Source organism: Ips typographus, linkage group LG8 (assembly GCF_016097725.1).
Source record: "Ips typographus isolate SLU linkage group LG8, UJ_Ityp_2.0, whole genome shotgun sequence".
Taxonomy (NCBI): Eukaryota; Metazoa; Arthropoda; class Insecta; order Coleoptera; family Curculionidae; genus Ips; species Ips typographus.
In genome coordinates, this window is record NC_138429.1 from 1,403,600 (window position 1) to 1,420,386 (window position 16,787).

The 16,787-nt window shown below is 36.4% G+C and overlaps 1 protein-coding gene and 1 long non-coding RNA gene across 12 annotated transcripts in view; one reads left to right on the top strand and one right to left on the bottom strand.

The window, feature by feature from the left end:
* mmd (disintegrin and metalloproteinase domain-containing protein mind-meld) overlaps positions 1 to 16,787 on the bottom strand; it is a 164,429-nt gene that overhangs the window by 122,894 nt on the left and 24,748 nt on the right. The window lies entirely within an intron of this gene.
* On the top strand, positions 2,471 to 4,682 carry LOC145733276 (uncharacterized). Of its 3 annotated transcripts, none has more exons than XR_014179163.1 (5): positions 2,471 to 2,620; positions 2,733 to 2,893; positions 2,953 to 3,148; positions 3,701 to 3,821; positions 3,877 to 4,682. It is a non-coding gene; the product is annotated as an uncharacterized LOC145733276 (long non-coding RNA). The 3 variants fall into 3 exon arrangements; XR_014179164.1 differs by lacking the exon at positions 3,701 to 3,821 and having other exon boundaries at positions 3,877 to 4,033; positions 4,088 to 4,682; XR_014179162.1 differs by lacking the exon at positions 3,701 to 3,821.

Consider the following 16,787-nt stretch of genomic DNA (forward strand, 5'->3'; position numbering starts at 1 on the left):
GTACACTGATGGACTATCTAGGAATAAAGTATATGCAAATATCTACAAGAATCATATTTGGTATTTTTTTTATAAAATTAAACAACTTACAAGGATGTAAAAAATTCATTGAATCACCCTGTAAACTACTCCATTCTATTGTCAATAACTCGGTTATTTTGACAATTATAGGGTGGTTCAATGTACCAATTTGTAGCCCTTGAAATTGCTTACAATGTGGCTTGAAAAACATAAGCGACAGCAAACATAACTTACGCAAATAACCTCAAGTCTTGATTTTATCCATAAAAATTAATTTAATCCTCAAAAAACTCTATAATACAAACTGTCACTACTATTCCCGCCATATTGGAATTTCTGACAAGCACCTTCTCGAGGTTATCTAGTATAGTAGGCGGCGGCCAGTGTCATCAATCCTCTGTCACAGGCCCTGGCCTTCTTTGATTTCAAGAACTTGTGTGACGTATTCAGACTGTTTACCACGTGATGGCTGTACACAAATGACAGTGACTATCACGTGTCTGTGTTTCTCTCTCTTTTTATGTCAATTTGGTTCAACCGTACTGATCCTGCGACGATTGGAAACAAGTCAATTTAATAAATTTGGGAAATAACTGAAACAGCATTTAATTAAAAGCGCGAATCAGAGCCGGCCGACAACATCGCGCCCCCGCTGCCGTAAACTACTCCGAAGGCGAATTAATCCCGGTTTAACTAAACTGCAGTTTAGTTTTAATAACCTTTTCAAAGAACCTTATTAAGTTTTACGTTTAGGCGAAATGGGGGCAGGCTTGTCGAGGTCCGGGAACTTTATTAGCGCCGATCATGGTCGAGAGACGGATTTGCATTTTAAGTGCGAAAGCAAACGAGCTGCGCCCTCGTTTTGTTTTCGAATTTATATAGATTAAAACGTTTCGGCCGGCCAAAGGAATGTTGGAACTCGAATTGAATCGTTATCAGAGAAGGGCAAATTTTTCAATTTAAATTCCCGCCGTAAGAACTAAATTCGCGTGCCCTTACTGAACGGTAAACAGAATAGTTTTATGGGTTATTTTTAAGCAAAAATGGTACTTAATGACTTGTTGACAAATTAAAGATAATATTTCCGTACAGACACATTAATACGCAATATTAAACGGTATAAACCCGAACGAAATTAATTCAGTCAGCTAATTAATTAGGATTTGAATGGAAACGATTCGTTTTGTGTAACCTGACAGAATTTTATTCATGGATGGTATTGTTTGAATTGCCGCCAGACCGCATTCTCATATATCAATTATAATTTCAATACACCTTTATATCGGGCATTATCAAACGTTCCATCAGAATTTTAACGCAAATTAGGTTATAAATAAAATGGCGGGGGACAAATCGTAAACGATCGAAATATCTCGACTTGGATTCGCCTCTATTAATCATTTTTCTCGAATTTGTTCTCTTTATTCGGTTAATTATTCATTCCCAATTTCAATTGGGTAGGAGGAGGAACGAATCAATTTTTATGCCCCGAACCAAGTTGAATAATGCGAGCAATAGTCATAACTTATATCACGGTGATTTATACAGTTTTTCCACTAGTTATGCAAAGAGTATACAGCCAATTATTTTATAAATAATCCAAAAACTAGTTAGTTAGTTGGCAACGTGGCTACACGTCACTAAATTGACATTTGGCTGTTTGTCAAGGTTAGAATTCGTGGTTTGGTGACAAGAATGACGTAAAGATTCAAAATTGACAAACTGTCGAATTTACGTCAAATAATGAAGGGTCATGGCAATTGTGATTTTGAAAAACAATAAAATTACAATATTTACAATTCCTCATTAACTCAAAAACGACTAAACTAAACATCAACAAATTATATATTAACTAGATATAGACTAATTAGGAAACTTACAGGGTAAACTGAACAACTGAAATTGTGTTCACTACTTGCACGAACTAAATCAATTAGTGGACAATTGCCAAGATGGAAAACGACCAAAAACTCAATAATGTCGCGGGGTTTTTGTCAAAAACCCACGAAGCCCGTTTAAAATTAATACGGCAACGAGAAACGGCTTTTAAAATTGATAATTAATTTAGTTTTTGCGCCGAAATTAACGGCGGCCATCTTGAAAACAAAAAAAAAGTCGCTGCTTAAAATAACAAAGTCGGCCAGGAATTTGCGCGAGAAAAGTTTTTCTGGTTGCTAACTTTTTTTTCTTTTCGCATAAAATTTCATCGTTGTTCTCACGTCGAAAGGAATGCAAATTGTGTTGTTACGCTTCCGACCACTAAATACGGCTCGGACCCGTTGTATTTTCAAGAAAGTTACAGTTTCCATGATGATTTTACGTTTTATTGTTAAAGTGAAAACAACACACGTGACCACGTTATCAAAAACAGTGACGGAAGTCACGAGACCGACTGTCGTACGTATTATTTTCAGACAAACTGACATCTGTCACTTTTCCCATCCCATCTTTGAGTGACAGTGACATTTTTATACCCCTACATGTTTGGGTTAATTATTAAATAAGTTAATTTATATCGCAAACAAATGGAGGTGATTTGTCTGGTATAAAGCGAGAATTAAAAAGAAATAACGACGCATAAACCCCACACTGCAACATGGTAAATAGCATCAATTAATCATACCTTTTAGTGTATTTGCGCCTAACCTAAAAACGCTGTTATACGGTCGCGCGTAAGTTTAAAAAAAAATATTAATATCGTACACTTTCAGAGAGAATATTTCCATACACGTCGATTTATTATGAACTTGTTTGTTTCGAAGCAGAACGGGCCCGACCAATTACGTTTTATGATGTTCCCGGGCTGTTTTATACCACTCGAGTTTCATTCCATGGAAAGCTTACGAGATTGACGTATTCTCGAGTGTATTAGGTGAGAAAATCATATTTGAGCTGATTTTTTGAGATAGCTTATCCTTTGAGTGATATTAGGGTGCATATTCTTGACGGAATTATCAAGAGAAAGAGCTGTTGTGAATGTGACAGGAACCCGCCATTGTCAGCTTTCAAGAATAGGTCCTCTGGAGAAAAGCATTTCCAAAGAGTATGCTTAACCTAATCCTAGTTTTTGTGTGCGATGTTGACGAATTGTTCTCTTGTCTAATTTTCAATTTATTCAGTCATCTAGGTAAGTGTCTAGCTTCTAGCTAAATCAAACAGTGTAGATTTATTAATGTACAGGGTGATTGATGAAATTTTGACCACCCCCTTAACTTCCTTAATTTTGATTTTAGCAAAATCGTTAAATACAAAACTAGTAGATATTTAGGTCTCCTTTATTGTTAGAGAAATAGTTATTATATAGGGTGTCCCAAATTTGAGTAACGAACCAAACTTATGTTTTTTTAAATGCAATGACCGACTTTTTAATCAATATTTATGGTCGTAGTTGGCTGTGGTTCTCTCGTTTTAGCATAAACGTAGGGCCGTTGATAAGTTCGTATATGGTTTGAAATGACAGCTGTCATATAATAATTGTTTGCAACGTTATCTAAGACATACGCTTTTTGTGACAATTGCCATCCATAGGCAACTTGACCATAACAGTTATTGAACACCCGTTAGATCATACATTAAAATTCAATTGTTTTCCGAGGAGTGCGTTCCGAAATTAATGTGAGGCTTTTATTGGCTGCCGGTTATTACCCCATTAATTATCGGGCCAATGGGCAATTTTCAGGGTGTCCAGGATTGCGGCTTTTCGATAATTACTGTGGATATACACTTTTCCTTATCGATGTTCGAGTCCTTTAATATCAATTTCTCATCCATTAGAAATCGCTTTGCCAAGTGGATGTTGGGTAATAAGTGGTGTTTCAGGCTGGTAAATGAAAAAAGTTTTTTTTTTTTAAACAGCAACGCCCTAGAGACACGTGATCGATCCCGCAAATCCAGGATCACTTCCCGCGGCACAGATTTCCAGACACGATGTTCCATTACGAATCGACTTGGACGGCCAATTCAATCTCTCTGACTTTTCATCGACAATAAGCCGGAAAATCCAGGGAAAACTGTACGGCCAAGACATAACTGAATTAAAACTTAAAAGCACCGACCTTGATTGCAGAAAAATCACCAGTTTTTTCGGTGGGATAAAGCTGGGGGAGCTTTTAATTTTGGGTTAAAAGGAAAACAATTTCGGAGCAATTGAAAAGGGAACGAGCGGGCACCTGGAAGGAACTTTTCGTTTTGTTTCGCTCCTGCCAAGCAAAATGTTGTTCCAAAAAGGAGTTCAAATTAAATAGCTGCCAGACGCGCGTCGTTTTCCCGAAATGAAAAAGAGATTTAGTTGCTTCAACGTTTAGATTTCCTGCAGATAGATATAGTATACAACTTCCAGACTTATTGCGCTGGAAAGTTTGCTCTCGGTCCACGCTTTCAATCAGTTTCTATGTCTATTTCATGTTTCATAATTAATTTTCTTTTCGATATTTGTAATGGAACTGTACAAAGTTGCCAAGTTATTTCATACGTTAATTTCAATACAGTCTTGGAAATCATCTTTTTTCTTTCTTTTATTCCACATGTTTGCGTAAAACCACAGAAAGCTTGATTTTTTCAAATACATTTGAGTTAACTTACTCGTATTTTGAAAACTAAACAAGATAATAATTTCTGGTTTGAGGTAATGATAATAAAGATTCTATTTATTTTAAAAGTCACAGGACTCTTTTTTTTAACGTCAAAACAGAATCCTGAAGGTCACGTGACCAACTGATACACTAAATCACGCATCTATTTGTAAGATTAAAACGTCATTTTTAACGTCACCGTGAGACAGTTTTTATGTTTAGACTATTTTTTTTTTTCACTCTATACAGTGCAAATGGTCACGTGACAATTTTCAATTATTTTAACGTCAAAACGTAATCCTAAAGGTCACGTGACTGTTTTACATGTCAAAGTATTATTTGAAGAATCACCTGATTCCTTACAATGGTGCTAATGGTCACGTGATGATTTTCAAAAATAAAACATATTTTTAAACGTCACGTGACTCTTTTTTTACAGTTTATAACGACGCATAGCGATTTTCAATAATCAAACATTTTTTTTAAAGTCACGTGACTCCTTTTTAATGTCAAACCGAAATCCTAAAGGTCACGTGACCGTTTTTCAGTTTGAACTGAGATTTTTAAATTACGTGACTCCTTTTAATGTGCAAATGGTCACGTGACGATTTTCTATACTCAAATTGAAATTTTTTAGTTGACTCTTTTTAAACTTGAAAATGGATTCTAAAGGTCACGTGACTATTTTAAGATTAAAAATGGATTTTATAATGTCACATGACTGTTTTGAATGTCAAAATGTTATTTAAAGGATCACGTGCTCGTTTTTCAGTTTAAACTGATATTGTTAAAGACACACGTTACTTTATGGTGCATTTTCAATTAAAAACGTGTTCACGTCAAACCTGAATCCTAAAGGTAACGTGACTGTTTTAGATGTCAAAAATACTATTTGAAGAATCACGTGACTCTTTTTTTACAGTTCATAAAGTCGCATGACGATTTTTAATAATAAAATTTGATTTTTTAAAGGTCACGTGACTCTTATTTAATGGCAAAACGGAACCCTGAAGATCACGTGACTGTAAATGACAAAATATTATTTGATGGGTCACGTGACTATTTTCAATAATTAAATTTAATTTTAAAGATTACGTGATCGTTTTCTAGTTTTAAACTCTAAATCTCTTAAAGTACAAGTGGTCACGTGACTGCGTGTGTACTAAACGTCACCTCAATGTCGAAAGCTTTGTACAACTGGTAAAAATTTCGAAACTCTCGTTTTAATAGTTTTTGAGATATTGACCGTACAGAATTTTGAGGCCCTCTAGCGGCCAAACGGTGCCCTTTAACATAAAAGTGCACATAACCTAAAACAGCACATTTCTCATTTGTAGATTGACATTTCTAACGTCATTTGTCGAAACTTGGATGTGGAATTAGTTCTGAAAATGATTTTTGCTCTTCCCTCTTGCTTTTTTGCGTTCTGTGCATGGAAAAACGTGCCGCCCCCACTATCTTTCCTCCCTTCTCACTTAAAGCGCACTTCATTTTTATTCCAGGTTTAGAAATGCCGCCAAAACCGACGACTTGAAGGGCTTCTTTAGCGGTTTTTTGTTCTTTTGAGGATGCGCCAGACACGAGTGCTTCTCACTTTGTGTGCCTCGACTTAACCGGATACGATATTATATTCGGTGCCATTTTGTTTCTTCACGTAAATCACGTGACGCAGTTATTTTTCTGAATTACTCCTGAAACAGTGAAATTGCCATTTTGGCCCCCAGGATCGTAAAGAATATTTCGCCGAAAAGGTCCGGCTTAGTAGGGTCGTTGAAAAGTTTTTATAGCGAATATAGTTCATTAAGAATTAACGACCTAAAAGGGCCAAAATTAAAAGATGTCCGCAATATACTTCTACTACCTTACCGACCGGGCAATTTATTGATGTTTAGACCCTCCAAATTTCGATTTGTGTCTGAGCTGGAATGCAATTAAGGACGAAGGGCATTAGTCAGGGGTGTTGCGGAAAGAGTCGGACAGATGGAAATAACCCCGGAGGTCCTCAAACACCGCAATAGGTAAAAAATATCCGCAATTTCATCTCCAGTCAGAGAGAAAAATCAATAAATTCGTATGGAATCTTGCGTACCTACAAATAATTCAGTCAATTTTGCGAATTCAAGTTAAGTGATTATTCAGGGCGGTCATGCAATACGTTTTTCTAGTCAGCAGTGATTGTTTTACTAACAGAATATGGATCACACGTCCGGATGAGCGGAACGAAAAAGGTCCAGGAAAAAAATGGACTCGATACAAAAGTCCAGAAAAACGGATTACAAGATATTTGTCCGGAAATCGAATGCAACCTAACAAATGATGATATTTGTTACCATTTTTTTTTTTTAAACCAATGCCTTGATGGTATAGCCAAGTTACTTGAGAATTCCTCAACTTAATTGGCGTTTCAAGATAAGAGATGCTCCCTCTGGTAATCAGTTATGAAAACAGTTTCAGATATTCCAGCTGATTGATTTTGGCATGTTTTGGTTAGGAAAGTGACAGTGTCACATTATTTATAATGTTAGGTTAGGTTGCCCGATTTTAATTCAACTGGCGTTGCGATCTTAACTTGAAACGTCAATAGCTAAACTGACAGTTGTACAGGAATACTTCTATATAGGTATATTTAATTGTACTAATTGAATTTTGACCACCCCCTTAACTTAGTAGATATTTAGGTCTACTTTATTCTTAGATAAGCAGTTATTATACAGGGTGTCCCAAATTTGAGTAACTAAATTCATCCTTATTTAACAAATCACAGTGGCAACATTGTCTCTTCCCTCTGACTTGATGTATTCAAGCTTGTACCTGTATACTAAATGTATTCGGTCTGGAAACCTCCCTCAGATCGTTGTTAACATATTATTCGTGACATGGAGCTGATAGATCCCGCCATTTTGCATTAATAGCGTCATGTCGAAGCTCTGACGTTTCTGCATGTATCTTAGCATCGAGCATCAATTTATCACCATAAAAAACACACCCCTTATATATTAACACTATCACACAGGAATTTAACAAAAGTTTACACGTGAAGATTAATGACGATTCATTTCAAATGGAAGACATTTTAATAGAAAAAGTTTCAATTTAAATTACAGTTCAAAAGAAAAACGTCCAAAGAAATGGTCTTAAAAGATGGAAGGAAAACTATTTCGTTAAATTTGATTTCCTGAGAGATTTCGATAAAAATACTACATTTTGAGTAGGCAATTTGTGTTTTTTTTTTGAGTTGTTAGATAAAACTAATTTTACAAAAATGTTTTAACGTCACAGCACAAACTGTTCCTATAAAATATCACAAGTAAATCCCACTGGAATGCAACTCAAAAACATGAAAAACGACAGACAAACTAATAAATAAAGTGTAATCTATTACCTATCAAGTTTAAAATGTATTGTTCCCGACCCTTGTTGACACATTTATCGGTTTTCCGTTTAAACGCAGAATAAAACATCGTTTATCCCCGGCACATTCTTTTCCTTTAAATAGTAAATGGAGACTGTAAGTGCGGAAATGCGAATAAAATGTTGTGTCACAATAAAGATCTTTGTGCATCAGAAAACTTGTTTGGTCTTGATTCAAAGTAAATTAGGAAATGGACTGTCATACTGGTCAAAGAACACGGTAACGGAGCACTTTGACCACTCAAGTTGTTTATAGATGGTTAGCAAAGCATTTAATACATTTCCTCCATACAAAATGAAGGGTTTTACATTGAAATGGGAAAACATAAATTGAATTTCATAACCGGGTGCGGAAAGTTCGATGTTATTTTTCCAGATTTGCAGAGAGAGCTCGAATTCCCATTCTGGATTAGGCACTTTGCCGACGATCCAATAATAGCTTAGGATGCATTACAAATGAAGGGCTATCTGTTACAGCAGCTTTTCGGATCGATAGATTCCCTCTCGTCATAATGAGAATTCGCATTTAATATCGCCACGACTGTGAAGTGATCTACAAAATCGTGTAATTATAATTTCCACAGTTCTAGTTTCGGTAGTGCCATTAATGACCGAAAGACACGTGCAACGTTGCCTATTCTCAGTGTCACAAACTGGATGAGTTATTACAAAAGGGTAGTTTGTGACTAGACTAGATCGATTAGGGTTAAGAGTATTAAAACAAACTGAAATACACATGTGACTTGACAACACCGCACATAAACCAAATGGAGCAAGAGATTAGAATCAGGTGTAAATTATAGAATTACGTGGGTAAAATGCACTCAAATGCACAACGGACGTAAATCAATTTAACACAGCCGCAAAGCGACATGGTAAAAAGATTGAAATCTGACACCAACGCTGGTTTGGTATAGGCGGATGTCACGCGACCGGAAATGTCCCATAATTTACCATATAAAGCAGGTAGAGGCAACAACAGGTGCCGTTATCATTAAGGCAGACCCATTTTCCATGTCTTCCGTTAAAGATCGTCTCGTGTATGGAATTTTTGCATGTACCGGGAAATTGGGCTGGATTGTTCATGCCTTTTTCGGCGGTTAAAGAAAAACCCACAAAGAAACCGGCAAAATTGCCGTCACGTAATCCAATCACGCATAATGTAGCACCTATATTCGCGCCGCTGTTATCCTTTAATTTGAAACGCCGAAATATCGAATTCTACTCTCGTTTAATGCATATTTGATTAGGTCGTGTGTTCAGGTCCTTAGATACGCCCTCTATAGAGCTGAAAAAAAAGAGTAATCACTTTACCGCACCCCCTTCTACTATACCAAAATTAAGGGAGCTTAATTACCCATTTTTTGGGGCGCATTAGCCTTTTTCTTAATTTTCTTGCTGTCGAATGGCATGGTCATTAAGTGTGGCAAAACGACCAAATTAAAAATATACAGCTCTGTTAAATCAGTACTTAAATACGCCAGCCATTTTGAAAACAAAATGTGACGTCACGTCAAAGTAATATGAACAAACCTATAGCTGAACGAACTGTCAGAGGTTACGTCTCCATAGAAACACAAAACGAACGAGTTGGCTGTGAGCACCGCCTACTACATTTTTTATGTCTAATATTTAATTTTGATATAATTTAGCCTTAAAAGTTGTATTATTTGTGTTTTATCAAGCGGCGTTTGCTATAAACACTTTAAGAATATTAAAAGCTCCTTAATTGCAATGCAGACAATGTTTTGACAGTAGCAGCAACCACTAGTCAGCCATGTTGGAATTTTAGGCGTAGCTCGGTAAATCCAACATGGCTGCCGTTACGTCATGTGTAGTACACACAGAGTTTTAAAGTTAAAAACGGGCTCCAGATACCACTCTTAGGTTACTGCACCCTTCTGGAACATCCGGTTGCCCAAATAACTCCAGCTGCCGACCTCGCCATTAGTCAAGAGATCCCAAAACCTCAAACGCCATTTCGACAATAGAGAGAATACAGCCATTTGATTACATTTTCAGACAATGACCGCTCCGCGTCTAAATAACTGAACGTAATAAGGGTTTCGCAATTGGGGACGGGGTGATTATTCACTCTAAAAGTTTCCGATTTTTATTGCCTCCCTAAATATACAAATATTTGCTCGATATAGAAAATATCAGAAAATGGGCCTATGTTTACCGTTGCCTTGGTTTTTATTTGCCTCCAAGATAACTTGAGAGGGAATTTTGCCGGCCATTAATTGGTTGAGGGGGGTGCTAAAAATAGCTTCCGTACCTTTTCGGTATGTTTTTCCTCTTAAGGCATTTTTTAACGTCACAGCCAATTAGGACGGAAACGTCCTCGCGCTGACCGTTTTTAATTTGACATTCGAAGAAGTATTAAAAAAGGGTTCTGTAATTGAATTAGTGTGCAATTAGTAAATTACAGCATAGTTGTTGTGCAACATCTGTACGATAAATGTAAAATATTCTGTGCATACATCGTTTGACTGAAAAAAGTCTTTATTTCAGTCAAAAAAAACTGCAATTTGGACTGAAAAAGCTCATTAGTCGACGCTGGCCTGATGTTTATATATTCGGCCTGACAAAAAAAAAAACAAATGAAAATGTTGACAGTCATTTGTTCGCGTTCGGACGCTCATCCGCGAATATTAAAACGATTTTAAAAATTATTGCATCATTTCGAACAATATGACGTCAGTGTTGTTTTTATTACTGTTTTTATTGTGCAGTGCATCGTGTTTATATACGCCTCGGTACCTTATGTATTAACTGGCCCCCATGTGTATGTACGTTGGAAAATTGGACCAAATTTGGAGCTTACATTTTTTATTCCACCGGATGATAAACTGGTGTGACATTTAATGAATAGTGCGGCTACAAACTTGTTTAGAAAGAAATATTGCACGCTACACCCTGTGTATACAATGATTTGACAGTAACAACCACCGCCAATCAACCATATTGGAATTTTTGACAAGCTTCTTGTAGTATAGGAGGCGCTGCACGATGAATGCCGTTACGTCATGTGTTGTACACAGATGTTGAAACTTTGCCAAATAAGCATATGATACAAGGATAAAACAACATGACTTGCAAAGTTAGAAGCAGCGCTAATATTGTTAGTTTTTCTTCAACAAACTTCTAAGTTTGACGCAAACTTTACGACAAGAGTTAACCGGGGGCTTTACGTTTTGTCTGTGGTATTTGTTTGCAAAAATTCACGCTAAAGTACATAAATAAAATAAAGTCCATTAATAAATAAAACATCAATTCGGAATTCATTTAAAATTAAAAAGGGACCGCCAAATTGCTTTTCTGGGCGCAAAGAAGCAGCTTGTCAGGTAAGCAAACAGAAAGGGAGGGCAAAAGAGGGTGCGGTTTTTAGATTGCACGTCCGGCCGAGAAATACATTTTTGGCTTGTCCTCATAATTCAAAAAAATCAAGTGAGATGGTTTTGATAATAAATCGTTCAGAGATTAGCTCAAATTACAATCGTATAGTTATATAAGTTCATTGACTTTTTATAGATATTAGGTTTGTTCGCAGAATGAGTCTCCAACTAATAATTCAAAGAATATGTCCAGCTATTGGCTGTTACTCTGTGAAAATGTCAATGTCACGTGAGCATTCAACCATCAACTATGTCTAAATTATATTTATTTCGGTTTTTTTGTTTGTAATACAGTAGGGTAATTCAAACACCACAAACTTTGAGTTTTAAGTTTTAATAATTAAAAGAATGTTAAACTAACATTCACAAAACAGCATGTCTTTTTACAACTTCTCAAAAAACTACCTCAAACTTCAACTTGACTTACATGACACTGAGTTGACGTTGACAGCTGACAGACAGGGTATGACCCGTAATTAACTAACCTACTAAATTAATTAACCTACACTATAACAGTTTGGTTAAGTTGTTGGTTTTGCTGCTATTTTTTCAGTAAACAAAAAGAAAACTAAAAATGGCCCCAAAGCACTGGGTTATCATTTTGACGCCATTTTTCTCTTATAAGTTAGGTTAGTTTCTGTTTTATTACGTTCGCCAATTAAGTTTCATGTTGTTCAGGTAATCAAATGTAAATTAAACAAAAAACTAGACATACAACAATAGCAAAAAGCAAAATTTGCGTGTTGTGTTTGAGTTTCCTGTTTCTAAAGTTTCTATTGTACTGGAATGTTATTAGCGAGTAGCTGAGTGTATATTTTAATAAATGAGCGGTGTGGCATTAAATAAACCAAAATGTGGGTGCAATGTAAAGAGAAAATAGCAACGGTAAAAGCGATTTCCGAGGGTTTTCACGGGAAAATTTCAATACCTTTCCTTTCAAATCCCCGTAACTTATCCGGCAACACTACATGGATTTGCCTTCGGTTTAAAGTCTTTATTTTTGGAAAAAATCTGTATTTTCGTTCACCATCACACAATTGTGACAAATGATTCATCATTATAAATCATGACAAAAGGCACCAAACAGTTTTATAGGCGGTCATTAAAATACATTTCAATTCATACCTATACAGCTACGCGTTTGCATAGATTACTGGTCCTCGTCTATAAATCCATTTTGAGCGTGATACGAGGATTTATAGAGCAATATTTTTCGCTCTATCAATTGCATGTTTCTTGCTTTTATTTCGTTTGCGAGCTAGTTAGGGCTCTATGCACATTGCGGTTCTATAGTAGCTAATGCATTTCAAATAGGAAGTGTTTTCCATATTCAGTAGAGTTTTCCACTTTTTCTTAAAATGAAGGTGTCAACTTTCAAAAGGGTGCGGATTTCTTTTAACCACAAACAAGCTTTTAGGCCCAATAATTGACCATTAGCAGTCGGATTAATTTTCGTTCTATTGCGTGGCTTTTCCAAGCATTGCCACACCTTTCAATTCATTATCTCGACTCGATTGGTATTGTAAATCTAAAAAGGCTCAAATAAATCAATTACCCCATTCATCACAACAGACATACGACACTAATGACAGCTGTCAGTGGTCAATTTGTATTTGATATTCGAAACATTGATGTTGGAAACTGTACTATAAACAAAACTCGTCGAAACCCAACCTTAGAAAACATTATAAATCTAGATTTACATGTCAATGGAACTGATTGACGTCACGTTTTGACAGATCGGACATAGCTATTATGATTTCTCCGCGTGAGGGCGTTTTGCATGGCACACTAGATATGTTTTGCTAAGCCGGTTATATTTTGGTTTACATAAAACAACAAAAACTCTAGAACAGTTTACTCCCTTATTTGACAAGTTACGTCAAAATGTCACAGAAAACAAAAGATAGAGCAGATTTCAAGCTTTCCAAAAAAATCCCTACACGAGTTGATTGGTTGCACCGTTTGTCCGCTAGAGACCGTCAAATTCACCCCTGACAAAATTGTCACTTTTTTGAGACGGATTTTTTTGACCTCAAATAACTCTGTTATTTGACAACTGACGTCAAAATGTCATTGAAAAGAAAAGAAAGATCACATTCTAAGCTTTCCAAAAATATCCCTACACGAGTTGATTGGTTGCACCGTTTGTCCGCTAGAGGCCGTCAAATTCACCCCTGACAAAATTGTCACTTTTTTGAGACGGATTTTTTTGACCTCAAATAACTCTGTTATTTGACAACTGACGTCAAAATGTCATTGAAAAGAAAAGAAAGATCACATTCTAAGCTTTCCAAAAATATCCCTACACGGGTTGATTGGTTGCACCGTTTGTCCGCTAGAGACCGTCAAATTCACCCCTGACAAAATTGTCACTTTTTTGAGACGGATTTTTTTGACCTCAAATAACTCTGTTATTTGACAACTGACGTCAAAATGTCATTGAAAAGAAAAGAAAGATCACATTCTAAGCTTTCCAAAAATATCCCTACACGGGTTGATTGGTTGCACCGTTTGTCCGCTAGAGGCCGTCAAATTCACCCCTGACAAAATTGTCACTTTTTTGACACGGATTTTTTTGACCTCAAATAACTCTGTTATTTGACAACTGACGTCAAAATGTCATTGAAAAGAAAAGAAAGATCACATTCTAAGCTTTCCAAAAATATCCCTACACGAGTTGATTGGTTGCACCGTTTGTCCGCTAGAGACCGTCAAATTCACCCCTGACAAAATTGTCACTTTTTTGACACGGATTTTTTTGACCTCAAATAACTCTTGTTATTTGACAACTAACGTCAAAATGTCATAGAAAAGAAAAGATAGACCACATTCTAAGCTTTCCAAAAATATCCCTACACGGGTTGATTGGTTGCACCGTTTGTCCGCTAGAGGCCGTCAAATTCACCCCTGACAAAATTGTCACTTTTTTGACACGGATTTTTTTGACTTCAAATAACTCTTGTTATTTGACAACTGACGTCAAAATGTCATAGAAAAGAAAAGATAGACCACATTCTAAGCTTTCCAAAAATATCCCTACACGAGTTGATTGGTTGCACCGTTTGGCCGCCAGAAGCCGTCAAATTCACCATTCAGTAAAACCCGGAAATACGCGGTTTTATCGAACCAAAAAACGGGATCCCGCTGTGTTTGTTTGGGAGATTTCCCCTCCGAATATTCGTTTTTATTTGGGGAATATTAGGACAGCTTTAGAAATTAGTTTTATTGCTCACGGACGTATTAAGTGGTGAAGGGTGCGGAATTCCGAACACACATTACTGCTACGTCATCGTTTTATGGATGTATCACTTCGTAGTAAATGCGTTTTATGTGTGAGTGTGCTTTGGATAAAGATAGAAAGTGACATGTGTCAAAACACTGTATGTCAGTCACAAGACACGTCTGATTTACCTTCTTGTCTACATATTGTTACGGTTTGGGCCTACTATGCTCGATACTTCTTAACGAGCACTCGATTCGGGATGGAATCGAGTGCTCGTGAAACGCAACGACTACTACGGTGTTTTTAGTAGCTGAATTAATTATTGTACGGAGTGTTTTGAAGTGTAAATAAATTTATTAATTGTTGAGCTAAATTGACTTTACAATATCATAGTCAAAACTATGACGTTTGACTGTGAATTACATTGCTTTAAACACATTGACTAACACTGACATAAATTGTAACCTCGAAACTGAATTGAACGGTAAGATACCTAGAATTGACACATTCAGTTCATTAATCAAAACGCTAGAGGGCGCGTTACACGACATGTCTGGCCTGTATTTGCATTTCCCTTCTGTTGTTGATTGAATTGTAGACTGTTTGCCAATTATTTATCGGTGCCTTTCCGTAGTGTCTCTCTGAAAATGGAGGAGGGGAGGATCACAAGGGTTAAATCGTGCAGTATTTGCGGGATTCGCACACGAAATCTCTCATATTCTCAACTATTTGTCAAAGAGATGAAAACTAAATATCTTCGGCTTTCAGCTCGGCCGCAGAGAAATAGTTGCAGCTGCTCACCCGCATCAGTCACCTTTGAAATATATCTCTTGAAAGGGTGCTGTGGTACAGGGACAAATGCCCTTTGTCGTCCCTCGTTTTTTTCCTCCTTTTTGGGGGCAATACAAATGATTCTTAAGTTTGTTAATGCAGACTGTGCATGAAATCCTTCTTCTTATACCAGATCATTCACATTCAAACGTATGAAGGTTACGTCCGAGTTTGCACTTTTACTTTACAACATTGAAACGCTGCCAAATCGTTTTTATTACTGCACGAAATTGAATATCTGGTTGCTCTATATTATCCACAAGATCAATATAATAATATAGGAAACGTACGTGTTTCAGAAAAGCAAAAAGAGATGTCGTAGGGTGCTCGTAAATTAACCGCCCCTTAGTACATTTTGGAGATTTGGAGAGAAAGTTTCGTCAGATCTCACGGCTATATTTACTTTATTAGCTTCATCTCCCTATTTGCTACCGGTTGCGCACATGACTGAATAAAGGGCCGCAGGCCTTTCAAGACGATGGGTTAAATCAAATTTCGATAAGGTCAAATAACGTTCAGTCGCTTTGAGGCTAATGTGCTGCTCCGTTAATTTGTAGGAGTGCCTCCGCCTCTGATGGCGATAAAATCGATGGAATGGAGGATGACATTTTTGTTTATTCAGGTGTCTTATTAGTGCGCTGCCAGCTACACTGACAAACAGACAAGAGTCTGGTTCGGTGGAAAATGAATGGAAAAACGACCGAAAAAATTGAGATTCCTGTATAAAATTGCAATGTCTGCAGTTGACTGTCGCCGTATAAATGCACTTTTAAATGGATCCAGTCACGAACAGAGGCTGTTTTCAAATATACCTACACATTGTATATGTATAAATACACTTCTAGAATAACCAGGATAGGATTATTATAGAAGGTAACTTTAATAGTAGAACTGATACAAGTTTGAGACTTCTTTTAGAATAATTTTAAATTTTACACTAACAGCCTACTCATAGCATATTTGACTAATTTTTAGTATCAATTGTTTTATCTTGGTCACAATTGAACTTTAACAGTTTTTGACAAGCTAGTTCATTATTTAGAGTCACGTGACTGTTTTATTAAATTTGCACTTGGTCAGCTTCAATTTTCCAGATAATTTTCAAGCTTAAAACTGTATTTATTAGGGTCACGTGGCTGTTTTGGCTATTTGCTAAAACATCAATTTTTTGACATTTCAATTTCGACAGTTGACTGTCACGTGACTGTTTTAATAACTTTTAAACTCCATTTCTTTATCAGTCTGAACTTTGGACAAATTTATTTTGATGTAGCGTTGTTATTAGGGTCACGTGACTATTTTAAAAATTTCTTCAGTTTGAACTTTGCC